Raw genomic sequence first — 15,525 nt, 5'->3', positions numbered from 1 at the left:
TTATTAGAGCGAAAGGTTTTAGGTTCTGGCGCCGGCTTTACATAGAGCGGCAGATTACAGTAACGTAAAGTTCTGTAGGTATTTTCGCTACGTTCATCTGTACTTATGTATTGTTTATGTAGAAGATTGTTATCGAATTGAAGTGCCATATGTAACCTGCTTTACCGTCTTGGTGATAGTGAATGATTAGTAAAATAATTTTCCCTAGTTTGTGGATACTAGGGTAGCTTCACCTCTACAGGCCTGTCACGTGTGGGAATTCGCACTGTTTTTACTGCACTCTTAAGAAAGTGGCTAACAAAGTGACGCTTTGCCTGTGTGTTGGCAGCCTGCTGTTCGACGACCTAGTGCAGCCGCTGTGCACAGAATCCACGACCAATGACGCGTGCTACGGCTGCTTCGCGTGCTACGCCAGGATGAGGCAGGTAGTGTATACAGGTTGACAGATACGGAAAATGTGACAGCTTTCTAACAAAACAAAAAGAAACAACATTCTGCCTTCTAAGAGATAATATTACAAACTATAAATAGTATTCTCTCCTTAGTGTGTTAACGAACATTTATTTACTTAGTTTTTATTTATTTATGATCATACGCAAATGTTGCTCTTCTAGTGGTTGTGGAAAAGTGTGTTTTCTTCGACAGAAAAAAGAGAGGTATAATAGTATATTTTATTTCTAGAATATGCTATATAAATTATTAAATTGTTGCGTGATATATCACAAACGTTTATATGAAATAAATTTAATCTACATGTAATATCTAATTATTCATTGCACTTTCTACTTCTTATGCGTCCTGGTATCGGCAGACTCAAATGAATATGCCCAGGGCAAGAATGGATGAATTGGTCCAGTTAGCTGCCTTGTGTGTCACTGGTTCCCTGTTGCGCAAATGTTCCTAAACTACATTATCTACTAATATGTCATATCTAATAACCTAACAATCACCATGAAATTTGTCTCATATCATCTTGTTTTCTCAATCTGATGTATAAATATGGCACTGAAACGGTGCATCACTTTTGTATCCTGACAGTTAAGACAAAAAATTTCGTGTTAATGAACTCCATGGGTGGAGAACAGTCCATCTGTTACAGCAGCTGTCTCCATGACAGTTGGGCGTCAACATAAAAAGATGTATCAACAGAAAAGTTCTTCTTCCAGTTCCCCTGAGGTCCCCACAGATTAAAATTGCGGACGAAGCGTACCTTCCGGCATTGGTTTCATTCTGCTATAGGACGACACCGACCTTCTAATAGGCGAACATTCAACCAGCAGACTCATGTTACATACATTGATCTAGCAGAAAAACCATTTCTACTGACTCTTATTAAGCTTCCTTCCAGCTACTCCGTTCAGTGCTCGCGACATCCTTTGCTGAAGCTGAATCAAACTTCTTCTTGCTCGTCTTCCCTTTCACGGAAATTTGAGGCCATATGAATTTTTTTGAAATTTGTGGTAAGTTCCTATGGAATAAAACTGCTGAGGTCATCGGTCCCTAGGCGTACACATTACTTAATCTAATTTAAACTATCTTACGCCAAGAACAACTCACACACCGATGCCCGAGGGAGGACTCGAACCTCCTACGGGGGGAGCCGCGGCTACCCCGCGCGGTCGAGGCCATATGACCCACTCCGGTTTCAAATATATGTTTCATAAATTTATCATTTTGTTTCGCTTTCTTTTACTTGAGGCGAAATAGACAAATCATATTTCCTTACAAATAAGATAAATAGTTATGTTTTCCCATGTTTCTCGGAGAAGAACTACAGCTGTATTTTAATTACTTTTTAATTACAGGTACCAGATGCATACGATGAACTCAAAAAGTGCGCCAGGGCTACTTGAATGGCACATCCTATGCAGAATGTCAGGCAGTGGTGAGTCAATAAATTATTTTCATAATGATAACAATATATAAAGTTCACCGACTCTAGCCGGTCGAAGTGGCCGTGCGGTTAAGGGCGCTGCAGTCTGGAACCGCAAGGCCGCTACGGTCGCAGGTTCGAATCCTGCCTCGGGCATGGATGTTTGTGATGTCCTTAGGTTAGTTAGGTTTAACTAGTTCTAAGTTCTAGGGGACTAATGACCTCAGCAGTTGAGTCCCATAGTGCTCAGAGCCATTTTCACCGACTCTCAACTGCCCTTTAAGGTAATGTTTACGCACAACATGCCCGTAATGAGGCAGTTCCGAATCTCTGTTTAGCCCGTGCATCTTCTATAGCTCTGTAGCTCTATATAACTGTCACGTCGATAGTCAACTTAGCTTCAGTATACTTGAATTATTCACGAACAGTAGTGTTTGGTTTATTCTTGCGAGAGTCTTGTACGTAGTTTCTCGCAGTAAAAGGAGAAATTAAACCCAAACGTCTCTTTCACGCTTCAGAAGTCCCAATTTGTAAACGAGTGGCAAGAAAACGGTCGTTTTTTAATCACTCCACAAATATTAATTTGCCTTGGACATTATAATTAGGTGCCGATCTAGGTGAGTTGAAACACGACGTGAGAGACCAACGCGCTTTTACATTACCTTACCTTGATGCTCTGTGAGAATGTGAAAGTGACTTCTGCATCCCATTTTTTCTTTCATTTTCAGATCGGAGATTCTACAGGCAGTCGAAGCGGACAGTCGAATGTATTCTGCGATTTTGAAAAGTGCGTTAGGAAGCGGAACATGTTGCATCTGGTAAGTGCGACGAACAATAATTTATGTACATGTACGCCTTGTTTGAGAAATTATGAAAATTTCTGAAACAACTTTCTTTATCTTTCGTTATTTGCTTGCTTTTTTATGGGTCGATGAATGTGCCAGACAGAGTGACAATTCCAAATCTGAAGCGGAGAAGTACGTACAAACAACATCCTGCGTTCTTGAAGAAATGCATCGGCGCAAATTTGTAAGTGCTTAGCTAACTAAAAAACAAAAAAAAGCGTGATGCCTATCGAAAAGCAAACGATGTACAGAAAATGCTGAATGGATTAGAAGAGCTATGCACCGTTTCTCACGTAAACTATTATTTACGGATCTATTGATAATTTTCTGGATCTCACAAACAACAATTTGGGAAAATGTAATACTAACTCACTCGTTCGGAAAATGATATGTAGGTATAGATGGTTCGGTAGTATTCAAACCTGTCATGACCTGCCATTTTTGAAATTTAGATAGTATTGTATTGTATTGAAGTGGGGACCTAGAAACGACGGAGAGGCTTGGTCCCCGCCGTAAGCCTCAGTGGTACACAACCTCACAACAGGCTACAGAGGTCCACTCACCCCACCACCGCCCCACACTGAACCCAGGGTTATTGTGCGGTTCGGCCCCTAGTGGACCCCCCCAGGAACGTCTCACACCAGACGAGTGTAACCCCAATGTTTGCGTGGTAGAGTAATTATGGTGTACGCGTACGTGGAGACAGTGTTCGCGCAGCAGTCGCCGACATAGTGTAACTGAGGCGGAATGAGGGGAACCAGCCCGCATTCGCCGACGCAGATGGAAAACCGCACCTTAAAAATCATCCACAGACTGGCCGGCACATCGGACCCCGACACTAATCCGCTGGGCGGATTCGTGCCGGGGAGAGGCACGCCTTCCCGCCAGGAAAGCAGTGTGTTAGACTGCACGGATAACCGGGCGGGCCTGGAATTTAGGTTACTATGTTATTCTTAAAGTCTATGCATAATTCGTCTATCTTAATGCATCTTGCACACCAGGTGGAATAGTTTTGCATAGTTTGTTCTTCCAAGGCGGTGAGACTCTTCAACACATGGCGAAACCTAGTCCAGACGTTGTGAGGTTGGGCGGCCACCGCTCATGTACAGTTGTCGGACGTCGTAGGTTGGGCAGACTGGTAAAACAGGACAGGCGACGAACTGTGGCAGACCTAACATTATACTTTAGTACCGGGTAGAGTACAAGTGTATCTGAACACACAGTGAACCAAACACTCCTAACAATGGGCCTCCGCAGTCGATGATCCATTTATATGCATTGTTAACACCATGTCATCGGCAACTGTGCTTGAAATGGCCACGTGACTACCGGCACTGGACGTTGGCGCAGTGGCAGAGCGTTGCATGGTCTGATGAATCCCTATACCTCCTTCATTATGCCGACGAGAGGGCGAAAATCCGTCGTCTTCCAGAGGAACAGCTCCTCGACAAGTGTACTGCAGGATGGAGACAATCTGGCAGTGGCTCCATTATGCTTTGGGGAACATTCGCGTGGGTATCCATGGGCCGAGTGGAGGTCGTGAAAGGCACCATGACGCCCAAGCAGTATCGTACACTGGTTGCAAAAATGGTTCAAATGGCTCTGAGCACTATGGGACTTAACTTCTAAGGTCCTAAGTCCTCTAGAACTTAGAACTACTTAAACCTACCTAACCTAAGGACATCACACACATCCACGCTCGAGACAGGATTCGAACCTGAGACCCTAGCGGTCGCGCGGTTCCAGACTGTAGCGTCTAGAATCGCTCGGACACCCCGGCCGGCCACTGGTTGCAGATGACGTACATCCCTTCATGACGATCGTGTTTCCCAACAGCAGTGGTATTTTTCAACAAGATTTCACAAGGCCATAAGTATGATCAAGTGGTTCTAGTAACACAGTAGCGAGTTCCAATTGATGTGCTGGCCCTCCAACTCGCCAGTTCTGAACCCGATCGAACACATCTGGGATGTGGTTGAACGTAGCGTCAGGGCTCATCGCCCATTCCCCAGAATTTACAGGAATCGGGTTACTTGTATGTAGATGTGGTACCAACTCCCTCCAGCGACCTACCAAGGCGTCATGTCATTGCTTCCGTGCCACGACGCGTCAACGCTGTTATCCGTGCCAAGGATGGACATACCGGCTATTACGTAGGTGGTCGTAATGTTCTGGCTGATCACTGTACGTAGACGGCACAATCTCAATTCGGAACCATACAGAGGGGTGTAGACAGTCTAACTCTGTGAATGGAAAAGGCTAGGGGAGAGGGTTGGGGGAGGCTGATGCTGTATGTAGACTGATGTAGACCGTACGGTAACTTGCGGAGTTCAGACGTGCTTGTAACACGGGTTGTCTGCTCACAGCTGTCAGGACCTCGATACCCAGGCGGCTTCTCGAGTCCGAAGGCGTACGCGCTGTACGTGACGGTGGCCGGCGAACTGCGTGTGATGTCGATGTACGTGGGCGCCAACGATCAGTTAAAGGCTTAACCATATTCTGTGTATATTTCATTTCTATCATCGAAATCGTAACCTTTGCTTTCAGAACAATTAATGGCAGCTCCAGATATTTATGGTCGTTTAAATCTGCATGCTGGACTGGGGCTCAAAACTGAAACCTTGTGTTTCACAGGTGTCGCACTTACCTACTTACAAGGGAACCTCCCCATCGCACCCCCCTCAGATTTAGTTATAAGTTGGCACAGGGGATAGGCCTTGAAAAACTGAACACAAATCAATCCCTATACCTCCTTCATTATGACGACGAGAGGGCGAAAATCCGTCGTCTTCCAGGGGAACAGCTCCTCGACAAGTGTACTGCAGGACGGAGACAATCTGGCAGGAAGAAGTTGTGTGGAACTATGAAAAAAAATAAGCAAAATATGCAAACTGAGTAGTCCATGCGCAAGATATGCAACATCAAGGACAGAGAAATCTCGGCAGCGCCGTGGTCTCGTGGTTAGCGTGAGCAATTGCGGCACGAGAGGTCCGTGGTTTTAGGATTCCTTCGAGTAAAAATTTAATCTTTTATTTTCAGCCAATTATTATCTGTCCGTCCGATGCGATCACTTTTTTGGGAGTGATTATCACATCCACAAGAAAACCTAAATCGGGCAAGGTGGAAGAATCTTTTTACCCATTCGCCAAGTGTACAAGTTATGTGGGTCGACAACATATAGCTGCCATGTGACGCACATGCCGTCATCAGCGTCGTATAGAATATATCAGACGTGTTTTCCTGTGGAGGAATCGGTTGACCTATGACCTTGCGATCAAATGTTTTTGGTTCCCATTGGAGAGGCACTTCCTTTCGTCTACTAATCGCACGGTTTTGCGGTGCGATCTCATAACACAGACACTAAACTTATTACAGTGAACAGAGACGTCAATGAACGAACGGACAGATCATAACTTTGCGAAAATAAATAAAGTAAAATTTTCACTTGAGGAAATACTTGAACCAAGGACCTCTCGGTCCGGAACTGCTCACGCTAACCACGGGACCAGGGCGCTGCTGAACACCTATTGTGTTGCATATCTTGCCCAGGACTACTCAGTTTGTATATTTTGCTTAATTTTTTCATAGTTCAACACAACTTCTTCCTGTTTTCTCGATTGATCTGTGTTCAGTTTTTCAAGGTCTATCCACTGTGCCAACTTATAACTAAATCTGAGGGGGGTGCGATGGGGAGGTTCCCTTGTTAGTTAAGCTCCATTAATTGCAGGAGTAGTATTTGTCATAGCAGACTGGAGAAAGAGAATATTAATATAGTATTACTTAATTGCAGAAGCGACAGTGGAAAGATCCCAGAACTCTACCCGGATCAGAGCAAGAAAGAGATTGATTGTTCATTGCTTACACGAGAGCTACCATAGCAATAATCAACCACAGAAAGTGTTGGTCGCGCCTTCTGTTTTGTTCCCCGTTTACATATCGCTCTGTGGACGACAATTACGGCGGCTAACATAACTGTTGGGTTTCCTTTTCGCCATGTGCTTTGTTATTTGGTGCTTATAATACCCAAAAATGGATCAAATGGCTCTGAGCACTATGGGACTTAACATCTGAGGTCATCAGTCCCCTAGACTTAGAACTACTTAAACCTAACTAACCTAAGGACATCACACACATCCATGCCCGAGGCAGGATTCGAACCTACGACCGTCGCAGCAGCGCGGTTCCAGACTGAAACGCCTGAACCTCTCGGCCACAACGGCTGGCTATAATACCCAAAAGCATGTCTGCAGCCACCACTGATAGTAAGTAGTAAAGTTAGAAGACTATTACCAGCTTGCAAGACGGCCTGAGTCCTGCATTTTAACGAGAAACGTATGAAGAAATTCAGAACTGAATGGTACAACTGTTGTCTCTGTAAAAGTTATTTACGGTTTTGTCTGAACCAGGAGTAGTAGTATGTAATAAACATCTTCACTATTGACATCTTGGGTTGTCGGGTGTTCTGCCGGATATCAGCGTCATACTTGCACGATATTTCGGTCACGTAGCTCGTAACCTTCATCAGGTGCGACCTGAGACTGCTCCTTGAGTGGACCTGGTCCAGTATTTATGCCTATGGCCTTCCCCCTCCACCAACGGCTGCAGGCGCTTCCTCTGTGGTCCGCGCCCAACGGAGCAGCAACGCTCCAGCAGGTCGCAAGGAATGGGCACAGACCACAGAGGAAGCGCCTGCAGCCGTTGGTGGAGGGGGAAGGCCATAGGCATAAATACTGGACCAGGTCCACTCAAGGAGCAGTCTCAGGTCGCACCTGATGAAGGTTACGAGCTACGTGACCGAAATATCGTGCAAGTACGACGCTGATATCCGGCAGAACACCCGACAACCCAAGATGTCATTAGATCGCCGGGAAAGCCTGAAGAGTTACATCTTCACTATTAATTCTAAAGTAGATAAATACAGTAGAGCACAACTAATTCGTTAATGTGCTTCGTGTGTGTATAATGCGCGTATGTAGATGTGTCTTACTGCAGCTCAATGTAAATGTACGTGGAAAAAAGAATTACTTGTAGCAAAGACTAGTGCAAAAGACTATCGTAAAAATTATCAGTATGTTATCATATTTTTCTGTGTCAATGGGCATTAAGAGTTTAAACTAATTTGTTCGACATTAGAGTGGGAGAACGCATTTATGACCCATTGAACAAGCTAACAGTTAACCACCTTTCGTAAATAACTCGACGGAATGCTGACCGATAACGCAGAAAACCACCGATATCTCAACAGGTAACCCTCCCTTTCATTTTAAGGCGTTTTAAAATTCGTGCCTTGAAAATGACTGGGGTTTATGTGTCGAAATATTGGAGTTTATGACGAATGTATCCGGCTGCATTCTCTCGAGTAATTAAAGAAAAGCTTAATGTCTCCTTGAGCAATGTGTTGAACATTGTAGTCTGAATACATCATAGGATAAGTATTCCTAATCAATAATTTTCCTAATCAATAATTTATATGCTGACGAAAACATTTTCAAACCATGGGCCTTTAAAACCAAGAAAGATCATTACTCTACTTTGTTTCGAAGTCTACGTCGTAACACCACCTACCATTCGAGCCCATGTCCGAACCATGCTACTGTAAATTTTGGATGATCGGTTCAAGGCTTCACCTCCCTCTCACAGTCTTATTTCGGAAACTTTTCAGCGTGCCCACACTGAAGGGGCACAAGCGTTTCAGTGTCTGTTATCTTAATTGTTTTTTTTTTTCCACATAGCTTGTAACCTGTGCACAAATTAATTCTATTGGATTATATTGACAGTGATTTGTGGATAAACGCAAAACTCTGTGACCACATTCACATGCAAGAAAGTCAAGTTTGTACATTCTGTTGCGTGAGTTTTACAAATTAATGAGCTGCAGGAGTTCAGCACTAGTCTGGCTTATATTGTATGGAGTATTTTTATTTTTCAGCCAGAGCACAATGTCCCCTTGCCTGGTGCTCGTACTTGGTCATTTCTCTGTACCATAACTGGCTTGGTAGTTACAACGACCTACTTCGAAGCAAGGTATGGCAAGAATTGCTCAGTGAACCACTTCTTGAAAGTGACAGCATTCATATTTGAATGGTAGTCACTATGGTTTTTATTACACCTAAATACGAGTTTACTCTCAGGAACCAAATCAGAAGAAGAGCTAGCATGCAGAATAACTAGGCGAGAACCATTCCCTATGTGTACTTTAAAATCGACAGTACCATAACTCAATTTCCATCTGGTCTTCATAGACCCATGTTTCATCAAGATAACATTGTAGAACTACCACGTCATCTTGTGTAGTGCATCTTTATAAGGGATATGATTCGTGCAGCTTCTATGTCACTTCATTCAAATAAAAACTATTTTCTTAACGTATTTGAAACCAATGTCTTTCAAAATTCTTTGCATTGACGAAGTGCTACCTTTGAGGCCAGTTTGCTCAGGCATAATTGTAACAAGTTTTCGTGATGTTAGGTATTTCCTCCTTGTATACATTTCAGACACAGAAAGCTTTAAAAAAATCGTTGTCAAAACCAACTATTTGTGTTACAGGCTTCTGGCGATTTCGATGCTGTCTGGCGACACTCTAGGTAGAGTTCTTTTCCCGATAGGTGCTTCTGCAGTTCCTTCTTGAGTCTTCGGAATGTCAAAAATAGATGTACCGGTCTCAGGTTCACATTTCAAACAGTTATAAACGCGGGACATAGACCTCCTCGACTGCTTGTGAAGCATCTACATCTGCATCTACATGACTACTAAGCAATTCACAGATAACTGCCTGGGAGAGCGTTTATAGGACCACCTTTCAAACTATTTTTCTATTGTTCCACTCTCGAATGTTGTGCGGGAAACACGTACACTTTAATCTTTCCGTGTGAGCTCTAATTTCTCTTATTTTATTATTGTGAGCATTCCTTCTATGTAGGTAAAGTATTTTCACACTCTGAAGAGAAAGTTGGAGATTGCAATGTCATGAGAAGATCCTGCCACAATGAAAGACGCCTTTGTTTTGATGACAGCCACACCAGTTAGTGTATCATATTCGCAGTAGTCTCTCCCCTATTCCACGATAGTACAAAACGAGCTGCCCTTCTTTTAACTTTTTCGATCAATCCTACCTGCCGTGGATCGCACACCGGATAGCAATACTCCAGAAAAGGGCGGAAAAGCGTGGTGTAAGTGGTCTCTTTAATAGAGCTGTTGCATTTTCTAAGTGTTCTACCAATAAATCGGAGTCTTTGCTTTGATTTCCAAACCACGTTATCCATGTGATAGTTGCAATTTAAGTTATTAGTAATTGTAATCCCTAAGTATTTAGTTGAATTTACAGCCTTTAGATTTGTGTTTTATCTCGTAAACCGGAATTTTGTTGATTTCTTTTAGTACTCATGGGGATAACTTCAGACTTTTCATTATTTAGACTCAACTGCCACTTTTCTCACCACACAGCCGTCTTGTCTAAGTCTTTTTGTAATTTATTTCAATTATCTGATGACTTAAAAAGACGGTAAGTCACAACGTCATCTGCAAACAGTCTAAGAGGCTGCTTAGATTATCTCCTAGATCGTTTATTAGATCAGGAACAGAGGAGAGCATATAACACTTACTTGCAAAAGCCAGATATCACTTCTGTTTTACGCTATCATTTTCTGTCGATTACTATATACTGTGATCTTTCTGACAGGAAATCACCAATCCAGCCTCTCAGCTAAGACTCCATAGGCAAACTTGTGAGGAACTTCACGTTTATTGCTGTCACCTCACATATTCATTTGGAAATCATACTAAAACATTTACAGATACACGTTCACAACTATTCTACTACACCTGTGGTGTCACCGCCAGACACCACACTTGCTAGGTGGTAGCCTTTAAATCGGCCGCGGTCCATTAGTATACGTCGGACCCGCGTGTCGCCACTGTCAGTGATTGCAGACCGAGATTGTAATTAATGTATCAACAAGAGCGATGTTCTCCAATTATGGATTAAAGTTAAGTATTCCAAGAGCTTCATACTTTATTTATTAGACTCAACTCCTTTAATTGTTCCAGACCTCACGCCAGTCTGCGTGAGCTTAAACGTGTGCATTTCGGCCTCCTCTAGCAACATGATGTTGGCTCTTCTGCCAACACATCAACACCAAAGTAACATCGACGTCTCAGTGAATAATTCGGTCGCTCTGTGAATGAAACTGCATTGTCGCTAAATACGGCAACAGCGCAGCACGATGGAGAGAGTCTCCCAGTCTACTTTGTAACTTGTGGCTATCCGCTCAAAAAGGGGAAAAGTCTTATTGGCTGCTAGCAGTTAATTTCGGGGGATGCGCAGAACGGCTGAAAATAGGACCACTGTCCTACATGACACGAACTATAGTAGGGGTACAACGTACCCTTCGCCATGCACCATATGGTGGCTTGCAGAGTATGTACGTAGAGGTAGACAATCATACAATCATGCTGATACACTCAGTCATCGTCTCTGAACTGTTCCTTTTCTGTATTCTTTTCTGCAATCACGAAGCAAACGCCGAGGATTGGTGTCAAAAAGGTGTTGTGATGTTGCACGACAATGCCCGTCCGCATACTGCTACCCACACTGCTGAAACAGTCCAGAAACTCAAATTTGAAGTACTTGATCATCCTCCATAGAGTCCCGATCTTGCCCCTTCTGACTATCACTTGTTTTGTCCACTCATACAGGCATTAAGGGTCCGTCGATTTGCCTCTGACGAAGCAGTGAAAGAAGCCGTGCATCCCTAGCTCGCAGCTCAACCGAGAACTTTCTTTGATGAGGGCATCAGGAAGCTTGTACAACGTTGGACTAAGTGCGTTGAAACCCAAGGAGACTACGTCGAAAAATGATGTTCTTGTAAGTTTCCTAATTTGATTACAATAAATTTTTATAACTACTTTGCGGATAATAATTGACTTACCCTCGTAAAATAACAAGTTCACTGTTACCAGTCACTGTTCATTCATATTCACAATCCCTTTTCGAAGGTTTAAACCTCCATCAACTGGTAGATTTACATGTGTTAGTGTGACACATGTGTGGGTTGTGTTATGATTTTGGGGTAACTTGTGGCACTGTCTGCTTTGGGCAAAGGTTCCTTCCTCTGTGATAACACATCACATGTAAATTGTCATATTTTGTAAACAAACATGGTTTCTGGAAACTAATAGGTGGTTATTTACGCCTAGCAGTTTCCAGACACCATCTTTGATTACAAAATATGTCAGTTTACACATGATGTGTTACCACAGAGAAAGGAACATGTAATCACTGGAGACAGTGCCACAAGCTACCCCAAAATCGTAACACAGCACACAGATATATCATACTAACACATGTAAATCCACCTGACAATGGAGATTTAAATCTTTGAAACACCTCGTGGATATAAATAAACAGCGACTGTTAACAGTAAACGTGTTGTTTCATTCAATAACAAGAAACTGATTTGCCCAACACTGTTAGATTTAAGCATTTTTTTTGATTCTGTCACATGTGACATATATGATAAAAAAGCTAGAACATTACGTATTGTAGATAAGCCATTACACTATTTCAGTCATACTTGAGCAACAAGATAAATTAGTAAAGGTAAACAACTAAATGTCAACACCCATGAAAATAAAGATAGGAGTTCCACAAGGGTTAGTGATTCGGCCTTTCCTGTTCATTGTGTATATCAGCGACTTGCCAATATACATGCCATGTGACAAAGTCATGGATGCTGATGACATGACACTAATTATGGATGAAGAAAATCTGAAAGATGTCTTAGAATACCACAAAGTGGTAACTGAAATGAGCAGTGACTGACACAGGGCCAGTCTTTTAGCTATAAATACAATAAAAGCTCAAGAAATTTGCTTCATCCTAAATACATCCAACTAAGATAGAAAAATTACTGGGGTTGCATTTAGATCAAGAAGGTACATAGGATAAGCTCACAAATTATCTATGTTGCAAACTTGCTCGTACTCTGTTCCTACAGCACAAGATGAGACATATTATTAGCAAAAGTTTATTAATTCCTGCATACATTGCTTTCTTCAAACACAACTGCAGTATGGATTAATACTTTGGGGTAACTCAGTGGGTTCCAGTACCATCTTCAAGTGCCAGAAGAAAGCAGTTAGATGTATATTAGGCCTAGCACCAACACAAGGCTGTAAAAACCCTGTTTAAAGAACTCAAGATAACGACACTGATTAGTATGTATATCCACAACTGTTTAATACAAACTAAAGAAAACGCAAGCAATTTTAAGTTAATATCCCAAGTCCATCACCATAATACTTGAAGTAATAGTTACCTAGGTCTTCCATACTCGAGACTGACATTAACACATCAGAACCATAAGTACCTATATTTGAAATTCTGCAACGATCTCTCAAAGACAGTGAGCGATCTACCCATGAACAGTTTTAAGTATACGATAGAAGTTTGGTTCAAATGTATGCCATACTACTCAATTTATGTGTTTCTAAACAGTGACACACAGGAGGCACAAAATAAGCTGTCAGTAACTACATTATCAAGTATGCCTATATGTGTGTGTGACAGTAATGTATAAGTGTTTACACATTTTTCTACATAGTACATAAATTAAAACATAATTGCATAATGATACAATCATATATGTGATCAATATAATGTATTATTCCTAGTTATTACTACTATATTAACAATGTATAGTATCACCATCATTTTAGCATATATATCTACTTGTACTGCACATGCATATTTATGTAACTATATTTTATTGTTTTATGTATTAAACACACCAATGAAACTATTTGTATGGAAAATATATCGAAAGGCAAATAAAGATTCTATTCTATTCGTCATCAGCATTCGACTTGGACAGAATTATAAACACCGAACTCACATTCGGGAGGACGACGGTTTAATCCCGCGTTCGGCCATCCTGATTTAGGTTTTCTGTGATTTCCCTAAATCACTCCAGGCAAATGGCGGGATGGTTCCTTTGAAAGGGCATGGCCGAATTCCTTCCCCGTCCTTCCCTAATCCGATGAGACCGATGACCATGTAGTTTGGTCCTTTCCCCCAAGAACAACAACAACAACAGCTTTAGAAGGGTTGAAATGTGCCCGATGGATTTGTTACTCAGGTGACATCCAGTGATTAATCCACACCGACCCATTCTGTTGATACTGCTTAGCTACTGACAATGCGTACTTCCCGCTTTCATTTATACTGGTACATCTGCTTCTCATAACATCTAACTGTCATTTCAGCCTTACATAGATTCAAATTCGTTTTCGTTAGAAAATCCAAGAGTTATCGTGGTAAACGGAATAATTCTGGTGCATCTCATTTAGTTCTGCACACTTGTATTTACACAGTGGACACAAAATGCTATCTTCACGTACCTTTTGGTGACAGTGACTGCTGAAATTGTCATGTCTAGAAGTACTAGAATTACAAATGTTACACGCAAATTTCAAAGCCCCATTACTCAGATGTTTAGTATTAATATGTCTTTGCAAGTTACTGTTGATACTGAATGTTGCGCAACAACCCACGCAAGTATATTCAGCCATGTTTCGAGGATCTGAGAATGGTACTGCAAGCTTTGAATACAGTGCAGACGCTGCAGCGATTCAGTGGACGTTTACATCCGAAGCACAATCACAGGTACCAAGAACCTAAAATAGCAGTAACGTAAACTCCAATAAACAACACTCAGCAAGAATTAAGGCGCAGAGCATTACAGCGGCACAAAATCACAAACTTGAAGCACTCGGCTTCACGCATTGTTGTGGCTGTACGGCAAGACAAGGTGTTTCTTAGGTTTTTGCTTGGTTTCCCACCATCCTGTCTACTGATGAGACCGCGGCCAAGTACAGTATTTCGTTGGCCCCATCTAGCCTGGCATGACGTCACTAGGTAGCCAACAGCAACCCCACATGTAACAGCACGCTTGACAACACACTTGTGCAAGCGTGCTTGCCTAAGCATGCTTGATAGTGATTGAGATATATTTGCACAAGCATCAGTACTGTACAACCTTCTTGATGCTTGATCGAATTTCGAATATGCATGCTTGTGCAAGCGTTCAAGCGTGTGTATGCTTGAGCATGTGTACCAAGAATAGGGAGGCTTGTGCAAGCGTTTGCCGGTGATCTGCTTTGATTTAATCTTTATTTGGTCCTGTTAAATAACGTTCTGTACAAATGTTGTACTGTATTGTAGGTCAGGTCATAGAATACAATATCACTCGTACATGGAGAAAGAAGAAAATCAACAGTTCTGTGAAGTAGTTTCTGTAGTGTGTCTATCACGAATAGTTAATACAGGAATGATGTTTTCGTTTCTTTAACCACTCTAGTCCACAAATATCGTTTTCTCCCCTTTCTTTTAACACGAGCAAAAAGGTTGCCAAAGCCAGCTCATCGTCGACTTAGCTCGGCATTTTCTTGTGAATAAACTAATGTTTATATAAGCATGCTTGAACCACATGTAAGAGCCAGAAATCTGTGTATGCTTGCTCAAGCACGCTTGAGCAAGCAAGCTTGTCAAGCATGCAGTTACATGTGTGGTCAACGTATGTTACTGCAAAGAGAAACGTTAACTCGACAGAGTGCTCTGCACTCGACAAAGCAGTTTTCTGATTGTTTCATAATCTTTTTAGATTAATTATCAAGTGAAACAGCAAAACGACGCGCAATAACATTGAACACAAAACCAACTACATGGTTCATAGTTTATTTTCCAGATTGGCATATCGTTATAAACAGGCTGACAGGTGTGTGGTAATGTCAATAAAGGTAGTACTTGTT

General features: G+C 42.1%; 1 long non-coding RNA gene across 1 annotated transcript in view; it reads left to right on the top strand.

Annotated features, from left to right (window-relative positions):
- Positions 1–2,609: 2,609 nt before the first annotated feature.
- Positions 2,610–15,525, top strand: part of LOC126248271 (uncharacterized) — a 313,391-nt gene continuing 300,475 nt past the window's right edge. Inside the window, exon 1 of the long non-coding RNA XR_007545450.1 lies at positions 2,610–2,691. This is a non-coding gene — a long non-coding RNA (uncharacterized LOC126248271). The remainder of the gene's footprint in view (positions 2,692–15,525) is intronic.

The sequence above is a fragment of the Schistocerca nitens genome, chromosome 3 (genome assembly GCF_023898315.1).
Source record: "Schistocerca nitens isolate TAMUIC-IGC-003100 chromosome 3, iqSchNite1.1, whole genome shotgun sequence".
In the NCBI taxonomy this organism is placed as follows: Eukaryota; Metazoa; Arthropoda; class Insecta; order Orthoptera; family Acrididae; genus Schistocerca; species Schistocerca nitens.
This window is presented reverse-complemented; position numbering and strand designations above follow the sequence as displayed.